We start from the raw sequence: 27,032 nt of genomic DNA, 5'->3' as shown, positions 1-27,032 counted from the left end.
TTATTATTATTATTATTATTATTATTAAAGGCATAGGTGTCTCAAGCTCTGTTTTCTGCTCTGGGTAGCTTATGAGCAACTCAGGTCAAGTTTATAATATTTTAGAAAATATTATGACCCAGATTTCAGAAGACCTGAAATCTAAATTGTGGGATTTTATATAAATTTAGGAATCTTCATGGGTTTCAACTTCCCCATTCATGGGGGTTTAGAGTAAACCTTGCAATTTTCTATGTCTCTGAAAAACTGACCATTTCATTCTGCTAAATCTGTTTTTTTTTTTAAATAAATTTATTTATTTTAGTTGGAGGCTAATTACTTTACAATATTGTAGTGGTTTTTGCCATACATTGACATGAATCAGCCATGGGTTTACATGTGTTCCCCTTCCTGGACCCCCCTCCCACCTCCCTCCCCATCCCATCCCTATGGGTCATCCCATTGCCCCAGCCCTGAGCATTTGTCTCACGCATCGAACCTGGAATGGTGTTCTGTTTCACATATGATAATATACATGTTTCAATGCTATTCTCTCGGAACGTCCCACCCTCACCTTCTCCCTCAGAGTCCATAAGACTGTTCTATGCAACTGTGTGTCTTATTCTGTCTCGCATATAGGGTTATCGTTACCATCTTTAAAATTCCATATATATGCATTAGTATACTGTATTGGTGTTTTTCTTTCTGGCTTACTTCACTCTGTATAATGGGCTCCAGTTTCATCCATCTCAATAGAACTGATTCAAATGTATCCTTTTTAATGGCTGAGTAATATTCCATTGTGTATATGTACCACAGCTTCCTTATCCATTCATCTGCTGATGGACATCTAGGTTGCTTCCATGTCCTGGCTATTGTAAACAGTGCTGCGATGAACATTGGGGTACACGTGTCTCTTTCAATTCTGGTTTCCTCGGTGTGTATGACCAGCAGTAGGATTGCTGGATTGTATGGCAGTTCTATTCCCAGTTTTTTAAGGAATTTCCACACTGTTCTCCATAGTGGCTGTAGTAGTTTGCATTCCCACCAACAGTGTAAGAGGGTTCCCTTTTCTCCACACCCTCTCCAGCACTTATTGCTTGTAGACTTTTGGATAGCAGCCATTCTGACTGGCATGAAATGGTACCTCATTGTGGTTTTGATTTGCATTTCTCTAATAATGAGTGATGTTGAGCATCTTTTCATGTGTTTGTTAGCCATCTGTATGTCTTCTTTGGAGAAATGTCTGTTTAGTTCTTTGGCCCATTTTTTGATTGGGTCGTTTATTTTTCTGGAATTCAGCTGTAGGAGTTGCATTTGTTTATTTTTGCTTTTATTTCCAATATTCTGGGAGGTGGGTCATGGAGGATCCTGCTGTGATTTATGTCAGAGAGTGTTTTGCCTATGTTTTCCTCTAGGAGTTTTATAGTTTCTGGTCTTACGTTTAGATCTTTAATCCATTTTGAGTTTATTTTTGTGTATGGTGTTAGAAAGTGTTCTAGTTTCATTCTTTTACAAGTGGTTGACCAGTTTTCCCAGCACCACTTGTTAAAGAGATTGTCTTTTCTCCACTGTATATTCTTGCCTCCTTTGTCGAAGATAAGGTATCCATAGGTGCATGGATTTATCTCTGCTAATTAAAATTAAAAGCTTTTGCACAACAAAGGAAACTATAAGCAAGGTGAAAAGACAGGCTTCAGAATGGGAGAAAATAACAGAAAACGAAGCAACAGACAAACAATTAATCTCAAAAATATATAAACATTTCATTCTGATTAGTTAAGCACTAGTTGTCTACCCTAACTCTTATTCTACATTTGGGTAGTATTTTTTAATACCTTTGCCCCACATATAAGCATTTAATTGACCTACACAGCTATGTTTTTTAAAGCTCCCCAGGAGATTCTAATCAGTAGTCAAGATTGAGACCCACTGGACTAAAGAGTACATTTTAAAACAGATTTTCTTTCTCATATAAGACATAGAGAGGTTACAAAGAAAACTGCTCAAAGCTTAAAAAAAAATAAGTGATATGTTCAAAACTAAACCTAGGACTGCCTAACTCCAACTCAAGGTTCTTTTCCATTATGCTCACCATGGTATAGTAGTTAAAGCATCCAATCTTTCCTTCCATAAATACTCAAAATCCTTTTAAAAATACTCAGCAGTATAAACAATGCTCAGCTTGTAAAAATAGTTCTGCTCTCACTTTTTCTCATTTTTCTAGCTCCCAGCAAAAACAGAGATCCTATTCTCTAAGTCAGTCCTTCTAATCCCTTAGGTTTCATGACTTTCTATCCATTTGCTTGACAGTCCTCAAAGTAACGAGGGAAACTACAACTAGGTAGATAGAGAAAGAAAAGGCTTGATGCATTTCCAACAGGTAGCTGATTCTTACATACAAACTGAAAAAACAAGAGCACCTTTTAGATTTGCTAATCAGTTAAAAAGCCCAGATCATCACCCTCCAAGGAAAGAGAAACGGCTCGGAAGTCAGTTTCTGCCAACACCTGCGGGTTTCAGCACCTCTATTCTTGGCGTCTGGTTCCAGATCCATCCGTCAAGTCGCACTAGCCCATTTGCAAATGCTATCTGGCTTCATAAGAACTCTCTTATTCATCCCATTTATTAAGTAATAGAAAGAGTTATAAGTCATTAGTGAATATAAAAGTTATTTTCACTTAGGGGTTCAAATGAGCCTCTTTGGCTCGAACATGGAAGAGGAACCCTGGCTGACTTCTCTCTGTGCCCAGCCATTGTGCCAGAAGGTAGCGTGTGTTGGTCAGTCCTTTCTAGAGGATTAGCTCAGCACTTAAGCTAATTAAACTTTACTCCTTCAGATTTGTTTGCTGAGTGTCAAATATATGTCTGGCCCTGTTCTAGAACGCTGAGACTTTGGGCCAGGTGTTTCATGCGTGAGCTTCTTTTTCCTCATCATTGAGATGGGCTTAATAATGTCTATATTACAATGATGTAAGTGATATAAGAAATATTAAAGCCTTTTCAAATGTAAAACAACTTTTGCAAAGTTTCTTTCACCTATACCTTTTCTGGGCCTAGAATTATATTTAAGGTGGAGTCATTTTTATGCAATGGACACTTGCCTATCTAGTGCAAATTTGAGTTTCCTAACTCACAAGTGGGGGCTTATGTTTCCCCTTTGCCATTTTGATGGATGTTGCCCTGATACAGGCATTAAACTTACATTTTTTAATCCAGTCCCTCAAAACCTCTGTTCCTTTCTTCTTCTCCTTATGTTAATTCTCAGTGCAACATTAATGAATCTCAGGGATATAAATCTTTCCAAGGAAGTGGTTTGTATTCACATGGAATTACAGATCCTAGACTTGGGTGACTTTTTAGAGTAACCTGATCTAATTTTCCACCTAGTCTGAAAGAAACTTGGATTATCTAGCTGGACAAATAGCCCATTGGAATTGTTTGCATATACTTCAAATTTTGATAGGAAAGAGAAATCATACCTCTTGTCTGAGATGATTGAAAACTAAACAGCAAATTGCAATCATTAGAACTAGAATACATAAGCATGGGCTGTTTGCAAATTCATTGGGTCCTCTGTCTCTGCAAATACTTAAGTGATAGTGATTGTAAACTATTGAATTCCGCTGGGCATGTTACACACTGGGCTGAGTTGATTGAGCTGTAAGTCACAGTGTTCAATAAGCCTATCTTTGGTTTGGTCATCCAGATACAGGTACACCTTCTACTCTTCCCCATCCTTTCCTGTGCCCCATGTGTCTTACCTCTCTGGGCGTCCTTGCCTTCTAGCTTTAGGTTAGATTCATCCAGATTAGTGGAGAAGGCAATGGCAACCCCGTACTCTAGCCTGGAAAATCCCATGGATGGAGGAGCCTGGTAGGCTGCAGTCCATGGGGTCGCGAAGAGTCGGACACAACTGAGCAACTTCACTTCCACTTTTCACTTTCATGCATTGGAAAAGGAAATGGCAACCCACTCCAGTGTTCTTGTCTGGAGAATCCCAGGGACGGGGGAGCCTGGTGGGCTGCCATCTATGGGGTCGCAGAGAGTCAGACACGACTGAAGCGACTTAGCAGCAGTAGCAGCATCCAGATTAGAGGCAGAGAGCAGCATGAAATCAGGAAATAGGTTCCTCCCTTCTTACAGGTTTGTCATGGGCTGGCTGTGTCCTTTGGATGATGGCACAGCTCCTTTCTGGCACCTTCCCCTTTGGTGTGGGCATCTGTGTCTCATTGGCCCCAGAAGCACTCTGTCCTCCCTCCCTTCATTCTAGGTGTGATGTAGGCACCCTGCTGGCATAGGACCCAGAGGGCTGTGCTAAATCTTGGATTTCCCCTATACCTCACCCACACCTCTGTCAATACTTTCTTTACCAAATTCTCCTCAAATTACCCATCTTTCTTTCGAACAGGACTCTGACAAAATGGGATAAAATAATGGCAGAAATCAACACAAAGTTGTAAAGCAATTATCCTCCAATTAAAGATAAGTAAAATTTATAAAAAAGGTGAGAACATAGAATCTAAGCTATTTTGGTGTTTTCTCTAAGCCCCGCAGATGACAGCTGAGACCTGAAGAAGCAAAGTGACACAGGAAATTGATGGCAGGACCAGGATCAAAAATTCATATTCCCTGAACCAAGATCAGACATCACAAACCTCTCCCCCAAAGCCTCGCTGAATAAGAATGAGGAGTTTGTTGAAAAGTAATCCATTTCCAACCTGGCAAACACTATGTACGCTGGGTCATCGAGGTTAACACCCTCAGTTATAAACCATGTTGTCAGCATGCACCCTTGATGTGATGTGATGAGAATGGCTCTTCATCTCTGAGGTCCTCCTCTCCAATGCCCCAAACCCCAGATTAGCCCTGAGAAAAACATCAGACCAATCCACATGGAGGGACATTCCATAAAATGCCTGAATGGTATTCCTCAAAACTGTCAAGGTCATTATAAACAAGGAAAGTCTGAGAAATTGTCGCAGGACAGAGTCATCTAAAGAGACTTGCCAACTAAACATGATGTGGTATCCTGGATGGAGTTCTCAAACAGGAAAAGGATATTAAGGAAAACTGATGAAATATAAATAAAGGGAAGAATTTAATTAATAGTCGGTACCAATGAAGTTTCTTACTTGTGACAAATGGATCCTAGTAACAAAATATGTTAATAGGAGAAGATAGACAATGATACACATGAGCTCTCTGTATTATCTTTAAAATTTTTCTATAAATCTAAAACTATTTTTTTTTTAAGTTTCCACTGTTTTCTGAAATAGGATTTTGGTATGAAATTCCTGAATACCTTCTCTCCCCAACAAATTGATAATAGACTATGCAGGGGAAAAAAAAGTCAATTTCAAAGTTTAAATAGGAAAAAATAGTTTAGAGCACAAATTCTAAACAATTCTAATTCAGAAAGTTTTATGAGACACAAAATAATGTAAAGACTTTCCAAAGCACAGATCTTTACAAACCAAGGATCTAAAATAATGTCACTTGTAATTAGTTTTCACTGTTCAGGAGTATCATTGTTTTATTTGTTTGTAAACTGAAGACACAATTGGCAGGGGTGGGGGTGGGGTTGATTGGGAATGGTGGAGAATAAAACACATCCAAATGCAGATAGCATATATGTTTCTCAGCCTACAAAGCTCAAATACGTTTTTATCTATGCTTAGAATTCTCAGAATTGAGGGTTCAGTTCAGTTCAGTTCAGTTCAGTCGCTCAGTCGTGTCCGACTCTCTGCGACCCCATGAATTGCAGCACGCCAGGCCTCTCTGTCCATCACCAACTCCCGGAGTCTACCCAAACCCATGTTCATCGAGTCGGTGATGCCATCCAACCATCTCATCCTCTGTCGTCCCCTTCTCCTCCCGCCCCCAATCCCACCTAGCATTAGGGTCTTTTCCAATGAGTCAACCCTTCGCATGAGGTGGCCAAAGTATTGGAGCTTCAGCTTCAACATCAGACCTTCCAATGAACACCCAGGATTGATCTCTTTTAGGATGGATTGATTGGATCTCCTTGCAGTCCAAGGGACTCTCAAGAGTCTTCGCCAACACCACAGTTCAAAAGCATCAATTCTGCGGTGCTCAGCTTTCTTCACTGTCCAACTCTTACATCCATACATGACCACTGGAAAAAACATAGCCTTCACTAGACGGACTTTTGTTGGCAAAGTAATGTCTCTGCTTTTAAATATGCTATCTAGGTTGGTCATAACCTTCCTTCCAAGGAGTAAGTGTCTTTTAATTTCATGGCTGCAGTCACCATCAGCAGTGATTCTGGAGCCCAAAAAAGTAAAGTCTGACACTGTTTCCACTGTTTCCCCATCTATTTCCCATGAAGTGATGGGACCAGATGCCATGATCTTAGTTTTCTGAATGTTGAGCTTTAAGCCAACTTTTTCACTCTCCTCCTTCACCTTCATCAAGAGGCTCTTTAGTTCTTCTTCACTCTCCGCCATAAGGGTGGTGTCATCCGCATATCTGAGATTATTGATATTTCTCCCGGCAATCTTGATTCCAGCTTGTGTTCCTTCCAGCCCAGCGTTTCTCATGATGTACTCTGCATATAAGTTAAATAAGCAGGGTGACAATATACAGCCTTGACGTACTCCTTTTCCTATTTGGAACCAGTCTGTTGTTCCATGTCCAGTTCTAACTGTTGCTTCCTGACCTGCATACAGGTTTCTCAAGAGACAGGTCAGATGGTCTGGTATTCCCATCTCTTTCAGAATTTTCCACAGTTTATTGTGATCCACACAGTCAAAGGCTTTGGCATAGTCAATAAAGCAGAAATAGATGTTTTTCTGGAACTCTCTTGCTTTTTCGATGATCCAGCGGATATTGGCAATTTGATCTCTGGTTCCTCTGCCTTTTCTAAAACCAGCTTGAACATCTGGAAGTTCACGGTTCACGTATTGCTGAAGCCTGGCTTGGAGAATTTTGAGCGTTACTTTACTAGCGTGTGAGATGAGTGCAATTGTGCGGTAGTTTGAGCATTCTTTGGCATTGCCTTTCTTTGGGATTGGAACGAAAACTGACCTTTTCCAGTCCTGTGGCCACTGCTGAGTTTTCCAAATTTGCTGGCATATTGAGTGCAGCACTTTCACAGCATCACCTTTGAGGATTTGAAATAGCTCAACTGGAATTCCATCACCTCCACTAGCTTTGTTCGTAGTGATGCTTTCTAAGGCCCACTTAACTTCACATTCCAGGATGTCTGGCTCTAGGTGAGTGATTACACCATCGTGATTATCTGGGTCATGAAGATCTTTTTTGTATAGTTCTTCTGTGTATTCTTGCCACCTCTTCTTAATATCTTCTGCTTCTGTTAGGTCCATACCATTTCTGTCCTTTATCGAGCCTATCTTTGCATGAAATGTTCCTTTGGTATCTCTAATTTTCTTGAAGAGGTCTCTAGTCTTTCCCAATCTATTGTTTTCCTCTATTTGTTTGCACTGATCGCTGAGGAAGGCTTTCTTATCTCTCCTTGCTATTCTTTGCAACTCTGCATTCAGATGAGAATATCTTTCCTTTTCTCCTTTGCTTTTCGCTTCTCTTCTCTTCCCAGCAATCTGTAAGGCTTGTGTTCTTTAAACCAAAATCTATCAACTATAACCTTCTCGTGTTTGAAAGGAAAAGAAAAAAAAGAATCATTTTAATGTTTGTTTTTAAAAGATATCAAGTATCCTATAGAAAATCACATTTAGTGAATTAAATCTAGAGATTCAGCTTTCCTTAAATTACACCTGGGATTTAAAAAAGATCAAGGGAGACTGTTTGGCCAAATACATTGGAGATTATACAGAATCTGAAATGAAACAAATGCCAAATTCTTCAAGATGCAGACACAGCTCTGAAACTTATCTGAGTTTCCTGATTGTCCCTGTGACGTTTTTTTAATGGTGATTACTGACTTCATATCTGTTATTCTACTATGTATTTATAGTAGTATTTGTTCTACTATATGTTTCCTTTTTTGTTTGTTTGTTTCCTGCCTTCATTTGGATTGACGAAATTCTGTCTATCCTCTTTCATTTCCTCTAATAATTTTGAAGGTGTATGTGTGTGAAAGAAGATATATACTATATGTATGTATAAATATTGGTTTTTAAACAAAAATAAAAGCCAAATTTTTCATTTTTGCCAAGAACTTCATTGAACAGTGTATTCACTATTTTGTTCCAACCTTCTGCTATTTTTCAGGCAACTCCATAATTCTATCTTCTCAAAACTTTTTATCTTTTTGCTCAAAGAACTATTCCAAGTGCCTTTTACAGTCTTCGAGGGAATTGAAAATTTTTTTCCACTAAGAGAATTTTGTAATGACTGAAATAAATATAAATTCAAAGGTACAACATCTGGTGAATATGGTGGATGAATCTGAACTTCCCAACCAGGCTATCACAGCTTTTGCCTGGTCATCAAAGAGACACATGGTGTTGCATTATCCTGATGGAAGAGTATGCATTTTCTGTTGACTAATTCAGGACACTTTTCATCGAGGGCTGCTTTCAGTCAGTCTAATTGGGAGCAGTACTTGTTGGAATTCATTGTTTGGTTTTTCTGGAAGGAGTTCTTACTAGAGAACTCCCTTCCAATCCCGCCATGTACAAAACATCAACTTCTTGGGATGAAGATCGGACTCTGGTGCAGTTGGTGGTGGTTCATTTCACTTGCCCAATGATCTCTTCTGTTTCACATTATTGTACAGTATCCACTTTTTATCTCCCCTCACAATTTGTTTTTAAAATGGAACATTTTCATTGTTTAAGTAGAGAACTGCATGTAGAAATATGGTCAAGAAGGTGTTTTTTTTTTTTTCCATTTAATTTATGTGGAGCCCACACATCAAACATAACCAAGCTGGTGCAAATAATTCTGAGTTCTTGATTTGGATATTTTGAGTATGTCGACTATCTCCCACATGGTATACTGCTGATTGTTCTCAAGTACTGTCTCAATTTTATTGCTATCATGTTCAACTGGTCTATCCAACCATGGAGCATTGTCCAACAAGAAATCACTCACAAGAAACTTCACAAAATGCTTTGGACACATTCAATCAGTCACAGCACCTTTTCTATACACTGCAAAAATCTTTATGTTTCATTTGCATTTTTACCTTTCTTGAAATAATAAAGCATACTATGACAAAAGTGTTGCTTTCTCTCATCCATTTACAATATTAAAATGGCTATACAGAAATCCGCCAACATTGTTAATGTTTTTGAATGCATGCTGACATGATAGCTATCACAATATAATCTAAAAAAAGTTGCTTTGAATGATGTTAAAGATAACTAACTGCTACTAGAACCACCTTATGGGAAAAATGAACAAACTTTTTGGCCAATCCAATACTATCTATATAGCAGTTTTATTTTTTATCATTTACTTTTAAAATTTAAGATGCATATATAGCAATAGTCTTCCTTATCAGTGTCTTCTTTAAACTTCCACCAAATGATTCAAAGAACCTAGAACATTTTACTTTGTTTATCAGTTCAGTTCAGTCGCTCAGACGTTTCCAACTCTTTGCAACTCCATGAATCGCAGAACATCAGGCCTCCCTGTCCATCACCAACTCCCGGAGTTTACCCAAACCCATGTCCATCGAGTCGGTGATGCCATCCAACCATCTCATTTTCTGTCGTCCCCTTCTCCTCCTGCCCTCAATCTTTCCCAGCATCAGGGTCTTTTCAAATGAGTCAGCTCTTTGCATCAGGTGGCCAAAGTATTGGAGTTTCAGCTTCAACATCATTCCTTCCAATGAACACCCAGGACTGATCTCCTTTAGGATGGACTGGTTGGATCTACATGCAGTCCAAGGGATTCTCAAGAGTCTTCTCCAACACCACAGTTCAAAAGCATCAATTCTTCTGTGCTCAGCTTTCTTTATAGTCCAACTCTCACATCCATACATTACTACAAAAAAAATCATAGCCTTGATGAGACAGACCTTTGTTGGCAAAGTAATGTCTCTGCTTTTTAATATGCTGTCTAGGTTGGTCATAACTTTCCTTCCAAGGAGTAAGCGTCTTTTAATTTCATGGCTGCAGTCAACTCAGCAGTGATTTTGGAGCCCAGAAAAATAAAGTCTGACACTGTTTCCACTGTTTCCCCATCTACTTCCCATGAAATGATGGGACCAGATGCCATGATCTTAGTTTTCTGAATGTTGAGCTTTAAGCCAACTTTTTCACACTCCTCTTTCACTTTCATCAAGAGGCTCTTTAGTTCTTCTTCACTTTCTGCCATAAGGGTGGTGTCATCTGCATATCTGAGATTATTGATATTTCTCCCAGAAATCGTGATTCCAGCTGTGCTTTATCCAGCTCAGCGTTTCTCATGATGTACTCTGCATATAAGTTAAATAAGCAGGGTGACAACATACAGCCTTGACGTACTCCTTTTCCTATTTGGAACCAGTCTGTTGTTCCGTGTCCAGTTCTAACTGTTGCTTCCTGACCTGCATACAGGTTTCTCAAGAGACAGGTCAGATGGTCTGGTATTCCCATCTCTTTCAGAATTTTCCAAAGTTTGTGGTGATCCACACAGTCAAAGGCTTTGGCATAGTCAATAAAGTAGAAATAGATGTTTTTCTGGAACTCTCTTGCTTTTTCAATGATCCAGCGGATGTTCGCCATTTGATCTCTGGTTCCTCTGCCTTTTCTAAAACCAGCTTGAACATCTGGAAGTTCATGGTTCATGTATTACTAAAGCCTGGCTTGGAGAATTTTGAGCATTACTTTACTAGCAATTGTGTGGTAGTTTGAGTGCAATTGTGTGGTAGTTTGAGTGCAATTGTGTGGTAGTTTGAGCATTCTTTGGCATTGCCTTTCTTTGGAATTGGGATGAAAACGGACATTTTCCAGTCCTGTGGCCACTGCTGAGTTTTCCAGTTTTGCTGGCATATTGAGTGCAGCACTTTCACAGCAACGTCTTTTACAATTTGAAATAACTCACCTGGAATTCCATCACCTCCACTAGCCTTGTTCGTAGTGATGCTTTCTAAGGTCCGCTTGACTTCACATTCCAGGATGTCTGGCTCTAAGTGAGTGATCCCACCATCATTATTATCTGGGTCGTGAAGATCTTTTTTGTACAGTTCTTCTGTGTATTCTTGCCACCTCTTCTTAATATCTTCTGTTTCTGTTAGGTACATACCATTTCTGTCCTTTATTGTGCCCATCTTTGCATGAAATGTTCCCTTGGTATCTCTAATTTTCTGAAGAGATCTCTAATCTTTTCCATTCTATTGTTTTCCTCTATTTCTTTGCACTGATCACTGAGGAAGGCTTTCTTCTCTCTCCTGTGTTCTCATTGGAACTCTGCATTCAAATGGGTATATCTTTCACCCTAATCTTTCATATTATTGTTTTGGAATACTTTGTTTTCACCTTATTTCTAATTACTTCAATTTAGTTAGTATTATTTATGTTTGTTTATTTAGATTTACCTGTGTATCAAGTAATTTATTATTATTTTATGTGCAGTTCTAATTTCTTCTACATACAATTTGCTGCTTTCTGAAATACAACCTTTAGCAGCACTTTTCTTGTTATGTTTTGTAAGCCTTCAGTCTTTACTGAAATTATATTCAATTTATTACCAATCTTGAATAACATTGAGGTCTTATAGAATAATTGACTTAAAATTATTATCATTTGGAATGTCATATATTATTTAATTCTAGCCTCTATTGTTGCTGTTAAGTCTAGCTTTTGTTTTTGATATTATTTTTTCCTTTGTTTGCTTTATAAGATTTTTACTGTGTCTATGGTTTTTAAGTGTATGTTTATTATGATTTTTCCTCTTTAGGACTCCCTAAATTTCTTGAGGAACCTGTATGCAGGTCAGGAAGCAACAGTTAGAACTGGACATGGAACAACAGACTGGTTCCAAATAGGAAAAGGAGTACGTCAAGGCTGTATATTGTCACCCTGCTTATTTAACTTATATGCAGAGTACATCATGAGAAACGCTGGGCTGGAAGAAACACAAGCTGGAATCAAGATTGCCGGGAGAAATATCAATAACCTCAGATATGCGGATGACACCACCCTTATGGCAGAAAGTGAAGAAGAACTAAAGAGCCTCTTGATGAAGGTGAAGGAGGAGAGTGAAAAAGTTGGCTTAAGGCTCAACGTTCAGAAAACTAAGATCATGGCATCTGGTCCCGTCACTTCATGGGAAATAGATGGGGAAACAGTGGAAACAGTGTCAGATTTTATTTTGTTGGGCTCCAGAATCACTGCTGATGGTGACTGCAGCCATGAAATTAAAAGACACTTACTCCTTGGAAGGAAGATTACTGGCCAACCTAGATAGCATATTTAAAAGCAGAGACATTTCTTTGCCAACAAAAGTCCGTCTAGTGAAGGCTGTGGTTTTTCCAGTCGTCATGTATGGATGTGAGAGTTGGACAGTGAAGAAAGCTGAGCACCGCAGAATTGATGCTTTTGAACTGTGGTGTTGGAGAAGACTCTTGTGAGTCCCTTGGACTGCAAGGAGATCCAATCAATCCATCCTAAAAGAGATCAATCCTGGGTGTTCATTGGAAGGTCTGATGTTGAAGCTGAAACTCCAATACTTTGACCACCTCATGCGAAGGGTTGACTCATTGGAAAAGACCCTAATGCTGGGTGGGATTGGGGGCGGGAGGAGAAGGGGACGACAGAGGATGAGATGGTTGGATGGCATCACCGACTCGATGGACATGGGTTTGGGTGGACTCCAGGAGTTGGTGATGGACAGAGAGGCCTGGCGTGCTGCAATTCATGGGGTCGCGAAGAGTCGGACACGACTGAGCGGCTGAACTGAACTGAACTGAAATTTCTTTAACATCTTATAACTCTCTTCAGTTCCGAAAAGTTCACAGCTATTATCTCTTTAATTTTCACTCTTTAGGCACATAGAATCTGTCTTCTCTTTCGGGGATTTCTGTTCATTCATTCACTCATCCTTTCAGCAAATATTTCCAGAGTACCTTCTATGTGCCACATACTGCTTCAGAATATTAGTAATATATCCCCAATATGAAATATTGAAACTTCGAAGTTTCTGGCCCAAACTCTTCACCTGGTTTTTCTTTATTCATATCTATTTATTGTTGCTGCACTTCCCTCTCAGTAACTTGATCTTTTTTTAATCTTCTAGGTCTTTACTTCTCTCTCCAGCTATGGCTAATCTATTGGGCCCAGACATTGACATTTTTCTTTAATTTAAAATTATATACATCTTTTCCTTTTACAACATCCATTTTTAAATTCCAATTATTCCAATTATTCATTTTTGTTCTATTTTGTTTCCATCTATGTTCTCTTTAATCATTTAAAATGTATTTATTTGATAGCCTCTTTTTTATGTTCTGTAATTTCAGTGTCTTGGGGTATTAATTTTATGCTTTGTTGTTTCTGTTGATCTCCCACGTAGTAGATCATTTCCTTGAGTAATTTGTATTTTTGGATTACGTGTTTACTTTTCGTGGTGGTCTTTCTGCCACAGTCTATCCCCTCTGTCAATGGGAGGCACATGTCCTCTGGGTTTGGAAGCATCTTCACAGCGCGGTTTCTTTCATTTGCTTCTGCCAAAACCATGAGGTTTACAGTCTTAAGAGTGTTTTTTTGCATTATTTCCCTCCTTGTGATCCCTATTCCATGTGAATAGCATATATTCTGACCCAAATGCATGCATGGGACATGCTGGGTTTTCCAAATTCTCATTGTAGACGCGTTTGCTTTTCCCTCTGTGAGCACAGGCAGATGAGCTCTCTTGCCACTTTACTGGACTTACAGGAAGATCTTTGTCCCCTCATTACATAGATTCAGCAACGTTTCAGGGCCCAGACTTTATGTATAGCACAGAAGGTTCCCCCCTGGAGAAGGCCATGGTAACCCACTCCAGTATTCTTGCCTGGAGAATCCCATGGACGGAGGAGCCTGGTGGGCTACGGTCCATGGGGTCGCAAAAAGTCGGACACGACTGCAGTGACTTAGCATGCACACACAGAAGGTTCCCAGTTTCCGGCAGTTGTAACTCTATACTTCCCGTTTCCACAGAGAATTCAATTGCTACCTTATCTGTAACCTTTCTAAGCCACCACTAACTTGACACTATATACATTTGGCTTAGATCTACCTCAGTTCTTATCCTAGAATTCATCTGTTTCAATCCTAGCTATTGATTGGTATATTGCTGTTGTTGTTATAATTAATGCAGTATCTCTATGTGTTCAGAGTAACTGTGGGTCTCTGAAGGCTTGGTCCATGCTATTGCAAGAGGTGTGAAGTCAGACCAGATGGGAAAGGAACAAAGCAAAACGAAACACCAAGTTTTGTCTTTAGCATTCTCATCACAGAGCCAGGTCTCCTGGCTCTTGGCTTACTGTTGGTAATTCCATCATAGAATGAATGAATATCCATATGCCTTATTTATACTTACCTCCCCCACAACTTACATTTATTGATGCTTTACATTTCTGCCTTTGTCACCACATTTCATCCATTTTTCTTTTCAAATGGATGCTCCTTAAGTCAACACTTTATAAAATTACAATGCATACTATTACATCTTTAAAGCAGTGGTCACATCTCTGTAACGTGTCGTGTATTAATGTATAACACTGCTCAGTAATATATACAGTACAATAAGAAATCCCATTGCTCAGTTCCGGGATGGCACTTGAAAAGTTTAGGAGAGTAAATTTCCACAAGGCATAGATTATTTGATGTGTAATTTTAAAAGAAGGGAGAGAACTGCATTGCCCAATGTAGTAGCCACTATTTGAACATCTAAAAGCTACTAAGACTGAGGAACTACATTTTTAAGTTGTAATAATGAAACAATGGATGTTCAATTCAATTACTGAAAATATATCTTTCCAGTACATTTGAAGAACTTTGATCTGTGACTCTCCCAACTGTGAAATGGATGAAATACAAATATAGATCAGCTATTTCTGATTACAGCTTCGAGTTCAAATCAGGATGTGCTATAAACAACTGCCTCTGAGAAGTTTTCCAGGATAAAGACTTTCAGAGCTAAAACCTGGACAGTCCCAGAGAAACCAAATGGGTTGGTTACCTTATTTAAGGGCAAATACCCTGAATTTCAAAGACAAAGTATTTTTAAAAAGAATGCACAATACTTGACATGTTGAAATGATAGTATTTTAAATGTATTCAGTTAATAATATATACTATTAAAATAATCTCATTTACTGTTACTTATTTCAGTAGCTTTTCTTTTTATAAATATGGATGCTAGGAAAATTAAAACAATATATGTTGTACACATTATATTTCTAATGGACAGAGCTGATGTAGAACATAGATCACTTAAGAGTTCTTTTTAATCGATCTATCCATCTATTTACTGGAAGCACTCAAAGTTTAATACCTGGACTTATGAAATCCTGGATAAATCATATAATTGTAATTGAGTTTATATTCCCAGTGTCTAACAATTATTATTGTTCATAATTGTCATTTTTTGAGCAGTTACTATATTCTAGCCACTATGCTTTGCTATTTTCCTAAATTCTGTGTTTAAGTAGCAATAAACCTTTAAGATAGCCCACTGATATAGGAAAGTTCACTGCATCTCCATTTTACACACAAGAAAATTTAGGCACATATGGAAAAATAACTCTCTAGTGGTCATTTTTCAGTGTTAAAGCCCAGGTCTCCAATCCTGGATGACAATTTTCATCCAGGTAACAGGCACACTTTTCAGAAGTGCAACCAAATAACACTGGCTCCTCCGGACAGGTACTTTCAACCGGTAACAGTCACTAATTTAAATATCCAAAATTGTTTTCTTCTTACTTTGAGTTTTATATGTAGTGTTTGTGGGGACCTAGCTTGAATTTAGCTTGATCTTTCTAATAGGTTGATGTGACTTGGCTTAGGGTTTGCTATGATCAAGAAAAAAGTTAATATGTTAACTGATACAAAACGCCAAAAATCTGTGGTAAGTGCTGAGTATGCATTATTTCACCTCATCTTGCCCTAAGACTTGTGTATTATTATTATGGGTAAGGAATCTGCCTGCAATGCAGGAGACACAGGGGATGCAGGTTTGATTTCTGGTTGGGGAAGAACTCCTGGAGGAGGAAATGGCAATCCACTCCAATGTTCTTGCCTGGAAAATCCCATCAACAGAGGAGACTGGAAGGTTATAGTCCATGGGGTCGCAAAGAGTTGGATATGACTGAGCACAAGGCACATGAGTATTATTATTAGTTCCCTTTTATACACAAGGACATTGAGGCCCAGAAAAATTCAGCAACATATTGAAAATTGTATTATTCCAAGTAGAGGTAGATGATTAATCTGGTTGCATCTGCTTCCAGAACAAAAATTTTACTGCTCTCTGATATATTGTAGATGTAATAGATGCTCTTGAGAAGACTCTTGAGGTCCCTTGGACACATGGAGATCAAACCAGTCAATCTTAAAGGAAATCAATCCTGAATTCTCTTTGGAAGGACTGATGCTGAAGCTCCAATACTTGGGCCACCTGATGCCAACAGCTAACTCATTGGAAAAAGACCCTGATGCTGGGAAAGAATGAAGGCAGAAGGAGAAGAGGGAAACAGAGGATGAGCTAGTTGGATGGCATAACCGATTCAATGGAAATGAACTTGCGAAAACTCTGGGAGATGGTGAGGGACAAGGATGCCTGGTATGCTGCAGTCCATAGTGTCGTGAAGAGTCGGACACAACTTGGTGACTGAACAATAAGAACACCAGATGCTCTCAACATTCTGGGTACGGTGAGTCTGAAACTTGTTTAACAGACTGTAGTCCAATGTTGACTTAATGAATTGCATCTCCTTAGGGAATGTTGCCAAAAATTTGAGGTTCGCACTGTATTAATTTCCTATTGATGCTGTTATAAATCATTACAAACTCGGTAGTTTGAGACAACACACATTTATTCTTTTATTCTAGAGTTCAGAGCTCTGAAATCAGTTTCACTGGACCAAAACCAAGGTGCCAGCATGGCTGTGCTCCTTTAGGAAGCTTTCAGGGGAGAATCTGTTTCCTTGGTTATTCCGACCTCTGAACTGTATTTCTTGCCTTTCTTGACTAACAACCCCTTCCTGCAGCTTCAGAGCCAGCAGCATAGCATCTTTAAATCTTTGTTTCATTATACTATCACTCTCTCCTCTTCTGTCTCTGAAGTCAAATCTCCTTCTGCCTCCTCCTTATAGAACCATGGTGATTACATTTAGAGCCCACCTGACTAATATGGAAAAATCAATCTCTCCATCTCAAGATCCTGAACCACATCTATAAAATCTGTTACAATATGAAGTAACATTCTTTGGTTTGGGGGATGAGGATGCAGACATCTTGAGGAGCTGTTATTCAGCCTACAACATATGCCTAAAAATAGCACCTATTTGTGAGAGCCCATGATTTCCAAAATTGTCATAAAGGTGAGCACAGAAGGATCTTTTTAAAAAGGGACTTCCCAGATGGTGCAGTGGTAAAGAATCTGCCTGCTAATGCAGGAGACGCAAGAGACGCAGGTTTGATCCCTGGGTTGGGAAGATCCCCTCGAGTAGAAAATGGCAGCCCACTCCAATATTCTTGCCTGGAAAAATTCCATGGACAGAGGAGGCTGGTGGGCTACAGTCCATGAGGTCACAAAGAGTCGGACACGACTGAGTGAGCGCACACTCACAGATTTTAAGCAGCTGTGCAGAAGTCCTTTTCTGACATGTGCAAAATATTGCTAAACATCTACGCAAAGTGAAGTTTCACAGGAGAACCAGAGATGGTGACAGTATTACTTCTTAACCTTATTGTCTCCCGTCAACTCTTAAAAATACAAATCCAAAGATGTTTCCATTTTATTTAGCTTTCTTCATCGTAAAATGTAGAAGTGTGCTACATCAAACAGTACATATGACATAAACCAATTAAAAAAATGAATGAAACTAAAATGATTTCATGTGATTGTTTAATCTGCTTGGATACAGTCAATGTACTTTTGTTCTGGTGAGCAGCTTTTTTACAAAAAAGACCTATGAACACGTATAATTTGAAAGCATTTTAGCAGGGGAGCTTCTGTGCTTGTAACAGTAAACTTGTAAACACATATTGCAAAGACGTAGACTGATTATAATACTTGAGATCTTCTCAGGCAAATAAAACATTATGCTTCTACAATCTATCAAGAAATGCATAATTTATCTTAAGCCATCTTGCTTCCATATAGGACTTTTACATGGTACAGTTATGCCATGTCCAAATGATCCCTATAGATATTTTGGATATAGGTAGAACAAGTATTATACCAGTTTTGAAAAAAAAGGGGCTATTCAGAGACAGAGAAACTTAGTTTTCACCCAAGTTTTCTGAGCTAGTTACATCCAGAGAAAGACCAGAACACAGATCTTGCAGTTCCTAATTCCATATTCTCTGTTTGAAACTTTCATCCTACTTAAGCCACAATGATGTAACTTTATTTACTACATATTTTTCTAGAGTAATTTAAATATTGTTTACTTGTGTAAAAGGAATTAGAAGCTCTCTTATTAGACAGGGAGAAACAAAGGCTCATAATTCAATGTGTTCAAATAGATACTCACTTGGTCTTTTAATCCATATTTTATAAATTCAGGGTATTCAACTCATTTATAAGTCTTGACTCAAATATAAACTTCTCAAGAAATCTTACTCTGTTCAATTTTTTTTCCCATCAAACTTATAGTACTATAAACTAGGTAGCTTGTGTGTGAATGTGTGTGCATATATGAATAAAGCTAAGGTAGTAAGTAACCTGCTGCCAATATGGGAGAGCCAAGTTCAATCCCTGGGTTGGGAAGATCCTCTGGAAAAGGGAATGACTACCCAATCCAGTATTCCTGCCTGGAGAATTCCATGAACAGAGGAACTTGGCAGGCTACAGTCCATTGTGTCACAAACAGCTGGACACAACTGAACAAATAACACTTTCATATATATATATATATATAAAATATATATAATTTATTTGTTGTCTATGCCCCTATGCTAAAGGCAATTTCTATAAAGGCAGTGGTTTTTGTATCTTTATTTATCCCAGTACCTAGAATTGCACTCCACCCATAATAAGTGAAAGTGTTAATCCCTCAGTCATGCCTGACTCTTTACGACCCCATGGACTGTAGCCCGCCAGGCTCCTCTGACCATGGGATTCTCCAGGCATCTTCCCAACTCAGAACTCGAACCCAGGTCTCCTGCATTGTGGGCAAATTCTTTAATGTCTGAGTCACCAGGATCCATAATATGTACTCAATAAAATTTGTTAAAAAATGAATTAAAAATTTCAAATTCTTCTACAGATTCAATGCAATCCCTATCAAATTACCAATGGAATTTTTCACAGAACTAGAATAAGAAATATTAAAATTTGTATGGAGACACAAAAGACCCCAAATAGCCAAAGCAAACTTGAGAAAGAAAAACAGAGCTGGAGGAATCAGGCTACCTGACTCCAGGCAATACTATGAGGCTACAGTCACCAAAACAGCATGGTATTCCCACAAAAAAGAAATAGAAATTACTGAAATTGGATAGAAAGCCCAGGAATAAAGCCACACATCTATGTTCAATTAATCTACAACAAAGGAGGCAAGACTATGCAATGAAGAAAAGACAGCCTCTTCAATAAGTAGTGCTGGGAAAACTGGACAGCTACATGTAAGAAAACAATTTTTAGAACATTCTCTAATAGCATACACAGAAATAATCTCTAAATGGATTAAAGGTAAATTGGAACACTATAAAACTCTGAGGAAAAAAAATATTTGCAAACCATATGACCCACAAGAGAGTAATATGCAAAACTTACAAACAGCTTATGTAGTTCACTATCAAAAAAAAAAAAGAGTCCAATCAAAAAATGGGCAGAAGACAAACAGACATTTCTCTAAAGAAGACATACAGAGGGCCAACAGGCACAGGAAAAGATGCTCAACATTGCTAATAATTAGAGAACTACAAATCAAAACTACAATAAGATATCACTTCACGCCAGTCAGAATGAACATCATCAAAAAGTCTACAAACAATAAGTGCTGGAGAGGAGTCAGGTGGAAGTGTAAATTGGTAAATCCACTATGGATAATAGTATGGAGTTTCCTTACAAAACTAAAATTAGAACTATCATATGATCCAGCAATCCCACTCCTAAGCACATATCTAGAGAAAACTCTAATTTAAAAGGATACATGCACCTCAGTGTTCATTGCAGCCAAGATGAAGCAGCCTACATCTTCATCGATACATGAATGGATAAATAAGCTATGATACATATATGCAATGGAATATTACTTAGCCATTAAAAAGAATGAAATAGTGCCATTTGTAGCATCATGGATGGGCCTGGATATTATCATACTAAGTGAAGGAAGTCAGATGGAGAAAGACAAATATATGATATAGCTTATATGTATCTAAAATGGATGTAAATTAACTTATTTTGAAAACAGAAACAGACTCACTGACTTAGAAAATGAACTAATGGTTACCAGGAGAAGAGAGCTGAAGTCAGGGAGGATAGATTAGGAGTGTGAGATTGACATGTACTCATGGCTATATTTAAGATAGATAATGAATAAGGACCTACTGTATAGCACAGGGAACTCTGCAATAACTTAAATGGGAAAAGAATTGGAAAAAGAATAGAAACATATGTACAACTGAATCACACTGCTGACTCCTGAAACTAACCTAACACTGATAGTTAGCTATACTCCAATACACAATAAAATTAAATAAAATTATTTTATTAACTAAAAAGTTCAAATTATTATCTAAATAAATGAGTCTGATTTTGATAGAAAAATAGCCATGAAGATAGTCTTTTACATTTTAGAGTATTTTACTCTTAAATGACAACTTTCATATAATTTATTCCCATTGTGCAAATAAGAAAACTTTTGCTTATAGAAATAAAATGAGTTATGCATGATCAGTCACACAATAGTTTGGATATTACTTATAATATTTATGAGATATCATACATAAGAAATATACATTTGGATATAATGTATATAACAATACATTGAGATATGGATATAAATGGCCCCTCCTTCTCCAACTGTAGTTGATCGATGATTAAGAAATTCACAGCTGTAGGGGATATTTTACCTCTTCTACATCTACATAAAGGGCAGGATTCATTCTTTTATTGAAATTTAAGAGACAAGAGTATAGTAGCCCAGGGGGCTGGTTTTGACAGTATAGAATGGGTACTTCTGTCAATATTTACCACGGGATAATATGTACTCCCTTTGGATCATCCTCACCTCCATTGCCCCAGCTATGCTTCACTGTTTAGATTCTCTTGGGGATGATTATTTGAAACAGAACAGAGATAATTCAGCCAATGCTCATCTCAACCCCACTCACATAGCTGAACTGAGACTCAACATTGGACACTAATTCTTTCCTTCTCAGGAAAAACAGAATGAAATGCTCCATTTGCTAAAGATGTCCACACTGATTAATCTCCTCTCATGTTGTGGTTAGGTCTGGAGAAAAACATACAGCCATATTTGCATAATTGTTTGTAAACTCATCCTACCCCTAAGTGAGTGAATATATATATATACACAAAGATTTCATTCAGCTGAGATTAATGCTGTCCAGACTGATAGCAGAAGAATTTCAATTACCCATATAGGGCAACTGCATTCTTCAGGGGGCAACAGAAAGATCTATATTCTTCATTTGACTCCATTCCAAGTAAAGGACAGTTTTGTGGAATCTTGCGGCTGATGAGGAGACTTGACAGTTATTAACTCCCAAGGATTTAATAAACTCATTTACATCATTCAATAACTGAACAAAAAGCAAATTAGGTATTATGTGTCTCATAAAACTATTGAAGAAATTTCGGCTCAGAGAGTATATTAAAAAGCAGAGACATCACTTTGCCAACAAAGGTCCATATGGTCAAAGCTATGGTTTTACCAGTAATCATGTACAAATGTGAGAGTTGGACCATAAAGAAGGTTGAGCCCCAAAGAACTGATGCTTTTGAATTGCGTTGCTGGAGAAGACTCTTGAGAGTCCCTTGGACTGCAAGATCAAACCAGAAAATCCTAAAGGAAATCAACCCTGAATATTCATTGGAAGGACTGATGCTGAAGCTGAAGCTCCAATACTTTGCCACCTGATGCAAAGAGCTGACTCATTGGAAAAGATCCTGATGCTGGGAAAGATTGAGGGCAGGAGGAGAAGGGGACGACAGGATGAGATGGATGGATGGCATTACTAACTCAATGGACATGAGTTTGAGCAAACACCAGGAGATAGTGAAGGACAAGGAAGCCTGGTGTGCTGCAATCCATGGGGTTGCAAAGAGTTGGACATGACTTAGCAACTGAACAATAATGAGCTAAACCAAGACTTGAGTGCAGATCAAACTCCAAAATATTTATACTACATCTCAATGTCAATCTTTTTTTTCTAAACCCATGTATGCTTTTAAGGCAGGGAAGAGGGTCTGGAGAAATGAACATATGCAGTCTCTGCCTTAGAGTAAATATTCAATAAACATGGCACTGTAATGTTTTAAAAGAACTTCAAATTTTGGGGGTGCATATATTTATTAAGCACTCATGTGCTTCTGTTTCCTACAGTACATAGCAGGCAGAGAACGGTCATCTCTCAGTGCTTTTGGGAGTACGTAGGTTCCTCAGGATTAGAATACAAACAAACAAACCAAACAGATACAAAATGCCGAAAAGGTGTTTTTATTTTATCCAAGATGTATAATGCAAGGGAGAAGTTAAGTGGCTAGAATTCAGTGATTCATGTTCATGTTAATATTCTAGAAATTTGCTGAGAATGTTCTTCCTTTTTAGAGAATCCTGTGCTCAGATCATACTGAAGTCTGTAAATAAGAGGGAGAAATTTGTGAAGTTCTCATTTTCAAATTGAGCCTGGGAAATGGCTTGACCCAGTGAGTGGAAGCCAGTGGATGTGATCATGTTGGAATCAGAGACTAGGAGAGGAAGATGTCTGAGGCTTTCATTACCCACACGGGTTCTTCTGCCTGGATCAAGGAGTTACTGAATTCAACCATGAGTAGGAGTAATGAAAACCTAGACCACAGAAAGACCATTATGGAAGAGCTACTCCCTGTACCACCAATACCACTGGCAACACCTATAAACAACATTAACGGCCCCCAGGGCAGCATTCATGTCAATAACCATATAAACACGACAAAAAAGGCAGGTAAATGAGATTAGTGAAAATTGCTATAAAGAAAATATAATAAGTTGATGTGGTAGTAATCTGGGATGGAGTAAATGTTGTTTTAGCGAGTGGTCTTGGGCAAAGCTCTCTCAGTAGTTGATAGTTGGTCTTGAACCATTACAGGGAGCTAACTATGAAACCTGGGAGATGAATTTTCTAGTGGAGCCTTAACATATACAAAATCCCTGAGTTGGATGTAAGTATAATGTATGTGAGATACAGAAATACGAGTGTTGCAACAAAGGGAGAAGATGAAAAAAGGTTAGTACTGAAAAGGTAGGTTGTGGTGAGGTCATAGGTTTTACTCCAATTCCATTGGGCTTTGTTGGAGGGATTTAAACAAAGAAGATATAGGATATGGCTTACACTTTTTAAAAAGATTGTTAAACAGAAAATGCAGTAAATTATTGCAAGGGAGAAATGGAAGGGCAGTGTCCATGACCAATAGGGGAAAAAACACACACACACACAACACTTATTTAGGAGACTTGGTCTATCCTGGTGGGAGGGGTGGTCAAGGAGGTAGGCAACTGAAGAATGAAGAATTCATGGGACTTCAACTTCAGTCCAAGTATAACATGTCAAATGAGCCTTAGGATTCTATTACCTTTCTTTACATGCTATGAAACATTTGTATCATGACATATTTGTGCTTTGAATCCAGCAATGAATCTACATGGGACTGTAATATGCACATTCTAATGCCCATGCACATGGAAAGCAGGAGAGTAATATATTGAGTGAAGCACAAAGGGAAAATTTTAGCCACTTTTAAAAAATTGGAATATAATTGCTTTACAATGTTGTGTTAGTTTCTGCTGTACAACAGAGCAAGGAGCTGAGCTCCCTGTGCTATATAGCAAGTTCCCACCAGCTATTTTACACATGGTAGTATATATACATCAAACCTAATCTCCCAGTTTGTCCCAGCCTTCTGTCACTCTCATGTCCACATGTCCAATCTTTCCATCTGCATTTCTATTCCTGCCCAGAAAATAGGTTCACCTGTACCATGTTTTTAGATTCCACATATATACGTTAATACACAATATTTGTTTTTCCTTTGACTTTGTACAGCAAAGAAAACCATAAACAAGACAAAAAGCAATCCTCAGAATGTGAGAAAATATTTGCAAATGAAGCAATAGGCAAAGGATTAATCTCCAAAATACATAAAGAGTTTGTGGAGCTCAATATAAAAAAAAATCCAATCAAACAAAGAGGGTGGAAGAACTCAATAGACATCTTTCCAAAGAAGACATACAGATGGCCAACAGGCACATGAAAAGATGCTCAACATCACTAATTATTAGAGAAGTGCAAGTCAAAACTGCAGTGAGATATTGCCTTATAGGAGTCAGAATGGCCATTATCAAAAAATCTACAAACAATAAATGCTGGAGAGGATGTGGAGATTAGCCACTTCTGTTTTGTCTTGAAAGAGCTTTAGAAGAAACTGTGTCAGTGGGGGGTGGGGTGGGGTCTTAGAGAGCTACAAATAAAAAGCAAGCAACATGGAAAAAATGTGAGAAAAGGGAAAAAAAGAATAGCAAGGAGGTTGGGGAGAGGAAAAGAAGACAGAATCAAAATGTATGTGACAGAGGACATGAAAGAGACCCAGAGCAATAGATTTAAGAATCCCCATCTAATCTTAAAATAACACTTCAAGGGAACCCCGGATGTCTGAGCTTGGAATACTACTAACAAGAGCCACTATTTTCTGTGTATTTTTTTTTAATATGAAAGACATTGTGTTAAGTGTTTTTTATGCCAGATGGGGAAATTGACATTTTGAGAGGTAATCCAACATGTCCAAAGCACCACAGCTATTAATTTTAATTTTCCAACACAAAATTTCAATCCAGATCTGTCCAATCCCAAACCACCATTCTCACTATGAATTAGATGTGCCTGTCCTTAACGGTACATGAATGGCATTGCATAGCATGAAACCTTTCGTGCCTGGCACACTTCCTCAATATTTCCATGGCTTTGCATGCTCCTTTTCATTGCTCTATAATATTCTGCTTTATAACACATTTTAGGGTTGATGGACACTTGGGCTGTTTCACATTTTATTATCACAAGTCATGCTTCTATGAACTTCCCCGTTCGAATCTTTTGGTGCACACGCTCACTTGTTTCTGTTGGTACACACTTAGCAGTGGAATTGCTGGATCATAGGGCATATGTATAATCAGCTGTAGAGATACTACCAGAGGAAGTTTCAGAACGGCACACAAAATCCCCTCATTTCTACATGTGATAGAACAAGCGAGGTCCTTTGAGAGGAGGGACTCACCAAAAAAGTGAGCTGAGCCCAAGTTGCCAACCTGCTAAAACTTGCTGCTCCCTGCGGCACCAGGGCTCACTCCCTTTTCCTGTTCTGAACCATTCCAATAAAAACTGGTTAGTTCATTTCTATCATTGCTCTTCTACATAAATGTTTTCTTTGCTCTTCTCTAAAAATTCAGGATAAAATTCTCTAAGTAGAATTAATTTAAAAACAACACAACAAAAACAGTGCAACCATTTGTGGAAAGGCTCTCTAATGGAAAAACCAGACAGTTATTGCCATAGGTCTTCAGCGTACCTTTGACTCGGCTGGGATTCCTTAGCAAGTTTTGTTATAAAGATGAGTCATTGGCTTTTGACCACACTTGACAATAAGTATCCTTGTATTAAAGAAGGAGCAGCATCATTTCCCCAAAAGCCTATTTCTACCTCCACTCATTTTTTCTAAACACCATGAATTCTGTACTCACCTCAATGTGAAAGAAACAGCCAATTCTACTCACTGCCACACAAGCCAAAACTTTCATAAGTGTATTACAGTATAATAAACATATATAGTTCAAAGTCTTCTGAAAGGTACAAAACAGAGTGGACAACTTCATTTCCCAGTATTTTATTCATTACAGAGAAATCTATCCTATGTGTAAGATCCAAAGTGTGGGTGTGCACATGCTTTCATTTTAGAAACTGTTCTGAGTTATTCACTATTAAAAATCCATAAAAAGCATGTTGATTTTATGGACAAGTAGGTAGAGACAACTTTTTATGGGATCCCCACCCCTGCTCAAATATCTGACATTTTAATTTTCCTTTAACCAAAAGGTCTATGTACTATTCTTTTTTTATTAACAGTCACCAGTGAAACCCTTGTCCAATTGTTCCCTCATTCTCTCTGAATCTGATGTTCCCTCTGATCGGTAATGTCCCTTTTATATCTAATATCTTCTATGAAAGTAATTGTTACCCGGGAAAGTGGATCTAACACTATCTTTATCTGATTGTTTCAGTCTTTCATTCAACAAATAATTGCTGAGTAATAACTATGTGCCAAAGCCCTAGATGCAGTGTTATACCAGATTCACCTTTGTAAGTTTGCTTTGAAGGAGAACCTTGTGTGATGGAGGCCTATTTCTCTTAGTGATAGTACAATGAGTGGCTTTGGAAATGTCCCCTATGATTTGGAAATGTCCACTCATGATTGTATTGAGACAACATTTCAGATAACTTCCAGACTCAGTAATAACAAGGGCCAGACTCAGTGATCAGCATTATCTGCTAAGAGAAATGAATGGATGGAAGTATGTATTTGCATCATTGTCTGAATTCTTTCAAAGAAGGCCTCAAAAGATCACAGCAGATGAAGAGAGAAAAGCCATGTGTGGATGGTTTAGCAATCAAGGATCAGACTGCGTGGGTCCAGGAATCCAGACACATGTCTCAGCATGTGAAGATATCGGGTGGTTCTCAAAGGGATTTGGG

The 27,032-nt window shown here is 38.3% G+C and overlaps 1 protein-coding gene across 1 annotated transcript in view; it reads right to left on the bottom strand.

Moving 5' to 3' along the window:
- PAPPA (pappalysin 1) overlaps positions 1–27,032 on the bottom strand; it is a 557,592-nt gene that overhangs the window by 519,806 nt on the left and 10,754 nt on the right. The window lies entirely within an intron of this gene.

The sequence above is a fragment of the Giraffa tippelskirchi genome, chromosome 1 (genome assembly GCF_054371585.1).
Source record: "Giraffa tippelskirchi isolate mGirTip1 chromosome 1, T2T-mGirTip1v1.2.pri, whole genome shotgun sequence".
Lineage (NCBI taxonomy): Eukaryota > Metazoa > Chordata > Mammalia > Artiodactyla > Giraffidae > Giraffa > Giraffa tippelskirchi.
The sequence above is the reverse complement of the archived record's forward strand: the minus strand, read 5'-3'. Positions and strand labels throughout refer to the sequence as shown.